Here is a 3,385-nt window from a genome sequence, read left to right as displayed (position 1 = left end):
AAGACCAGCGGCCTGCTGCGGCCAGCAGGGGATGGCGGTGGCTCTGGGCTATTTCCCCAGCTGACAGCAGCAGCCTGCTGAAACTGGCACATAGATCTGGGCACTGCAGCCCCTGGAAAGAGCTGGGGGAATGATCAGAGAGCTGGGGAATTGAACTGGGAACTGCGGCTGAGAGGTGGAGCCACCCCAGCTGCCAGACAGCATGCGCTACCCTGCCAAACTGTGCTGTACCTGCGCCATGGGGCAGCAGCTGCATGGGTTCCAGGTGGGGGGGCAGTCCCTACTGCCCACTGCGGTGTGGGGGTGTTTTGCCACAAGCCCTCAGAAGCCCCAATCAACGCTGCTGCAGTCGGTGATTTCAGGGTTTGTTTGCTTTTTTTGAAGCTCCACACACCGGCTGCAGAGCACGTAGCTGACAAGACGATGCTGCTGCTGGCTGCGGCAGTGCCAGCACCAGAATCTGCCTGGTGCAGCCTGCACCAAGCACCAGGAACAACCCAGTGCTGGCGCTAGCCCCAGCCAGCAGCAGCAGCCTGCACTCACCCTGCATGCAGATCCAGGGGCCTATGCCCTGCACCCTGAGAGGACTGTGGGGCTGTGCTAGACTCCTCCCAGGCAGAGCAGGGCCCTGGATCTGCGTGTGGGATGACAGCAGGCTGCCGCTGCTGACAAGTGATGTTAGTTTTGCTCTGAACACTTTGAGGTACAGTTTCACAAAAAAAACCTGCACATATAAGGTTAAAACTTGGCAAGCTGCATGCCCTCATAAGGGGCTACATTCCCTGCTATTTTCATCTTAATCAGGCATTAAATGACAGTTATAGGTATTTTTGTGATTCTAGATTATTGCCTATAAGCGAAACATTGAAACGCGGCACCTACCTCTGTATATAGGTTGCACCCACATCCATTTATCCCAAACTCCAACCCACCAGCTTCTCCCTTCGTCTCTCTTATCTGTCCATCTCGCTATCTCTTTAAACATTTATCTAAACTATCTGGGCAGTGGCACCTATACTCCCATCTCCAGTGTTTCACACTACCTGATACATACCTGTAGCCACAGCTCACCACTGTCTGTCCATTATTTAATCTCTTGTCTAACTGATCTATTCTGGCGGCATTGATGACTAGACTGGAAGTCACAATGTGTTCTCCTAAGAATTAGCCTTTGGGTCTCAGTTCACTGTGAAGGAAAGGAGACGACATGTTAAACAGTAGGACTTAGGAAGACAAACAAGTGTGGTGGGCATGCCGATCCCTGCTAGCACACAGGGCTCAGAGAAGAACACGGATTATTGGTGGAATGTTTTCACCAATCAGGTAACAGCAGGGAAGGAGCTTGCCCCGCCCCTAGCCGAACCAGGCAGAGCGGGTAGGGAGGGCAAGGAGTGTTCAGACCTAATTGAAGCCTGCGCTTACAGGTCCATCACATTTTACGGGGGCAGAGTTCCTGGAGGGAATAAAAGGAGCAGCATGCCCTGCATGCAGCAGATGTGTTGAGGGATGGAGTGAAGAACAGGCAGTGAAGAGCTGGGGAAGAGCTACCAGTGGGTAGAAGCTGTAGCCCAGAAGTCTTTGGTTGATTGTGGCACCAGTGTCATCATGAAGGCTTCAGTTTCCATGATCATAGTCCGCTCTTTGGTGAGAGAGGTTATGGTCTGCTGGGGAGAGACAGCCCCCACCTCACTGCTAGGGAGGAGGCTCTTCTCAGTCAGACTGGCTGACCTGCTCGACTGAGTTTTAAACTAAGCCTGGATACAGGAGCAAGAGACAGAAAGAAACTTTCAACCCTGTGGACCAGTGGTCAAAGTGGCCAGTAGGAAAGCACTCCCAATTCTGGGAGAGTGAAGTATGGCTGTTGACTTCCTAGGCTTGCAGCTGCCACTTGCATTCCTCAAAGCAAAGGATGCAAAGCAAGATACTTTGATGGGCACCAACTTTGTAAAGACATTCCAGGTGACCATGAACTTTGTAGACTGCTCTTGTTCCTTTATGGGAAGATATTTCCCCCTGTTTCTTTTTATGACTGGGTCACAAAATGCTTACACACAGGAGTCAAGGTAAATGTCATCTACCTAGACTTTAAGAAGACCTTTGATATGGTATCGCCTTCTGTTCTAGTAAATAAACTGACAGGCCACAATGTAGATGATTGCACAGTCAGATGGGTGGCAAATTGGATGAGGGGTCATGCCCAGACAGTGGTGGTGGATGGTTCAATATTGAAATGGAAAGATGTGGACAGTGGAGTCCCATAGGATTAGTCCTTGGACCGGTGCTATTCAATGTCTTCATCAGTGACTTGGATGAGGGCATGGAGAGCACCCTGTCCAAATTTGCAGATGATACTAAATTATGGGGCATAGTTAACACACCAGAGGGTAGGGAATGGATCCTGGTGGATCTGGACAGGTTGGAAAATTGGACAGATCAATATAGGATGCAGGTCAACAAAGACAAGTGCAAAGTCCTGCACCTGGGCAAAAAGAACCACCAACACACTTACAGGCTGGGGGATGACCTTCTCAGCAGCAGAAAGGGATCCTGGAGTCACAGTTGACTCCAAGATGAACATAAGTCATCAATGTGATGAAGTGATCAACAAGGCTAACCACACTTTATCATGCACCAGCAGATGCATGATGAACACTTCCAGGGGGGTGATGCTTCTATTCTATGTGGAACTGGTCAGGCCGCAGTTGGAGTACTGCATCCAGTTTTGGGCGTCGCACTTCAAGAGGGATGTGCAGAATCTTGAGATGGTTCAGAGGAGGGCCACTCATATGGTCAGAGGCCTACAGACAAGTCCCTATGAGGAGAGACTGAGGAACCTAGATCTCTTTGGCCTTCACAAGAGAAGGCAGAGAGGTGATCTTGTGGCTGCCTATAAATTAATCAGGGGAGGGCAGCAGAGAATAGGAGACACTTTATTTACATGGGCACCCCCTGAAGTAGCTAGAAACAATGACCACAAATTGATGGAGAGCAGATTTAGGTTGGACATCAGAAAAAAATTCCTTACAGTTAGGTTTGCCAAAGTCAGGAATGGGCTTCCAAGGGAGGTAGTACTCTCCCCTTCCCTTGGGGATCTTCAAGAGGATACTGGACAAGCAGCTAGCTGGGGTCATCTGACCCAAGAACTCTTTCCTTCCCAGGGCAGGGGTTAGACTTGATGATCTACTGAGGTTCCTTCTGACCCTAACATCTATGAATCTATGAATCTGATGGCCTAGTGTGTGTATGTCAGGTGATAGTAGAAAATAATCTAATAATAGCTTCTTGAAGTGAGATGATGACCCAAACTGAAGAGATGGTCTTGTGAAGAAGATGAGGGTTTATTTCAACCCATGATCAGGGATTGGGATTCCTAGTGGGAACTGCC

This window comes from Alligator sinensis, unplaced genomic scaffold, assembly GCF_000455745.1.
Source record: "Alligator sinensis unplaced genomic scaffold, ASM45574v1 scaffold1379_1, whole genome shotgun sequence".
Lineage (NCBI taxonomy): Eukaryota > Metazoa > Chordata > Crocodylia > Alligatoridae > Alligator > Alligator sinensis.
Note: the sequence above shows the minus strand (reverse complement) of the source record.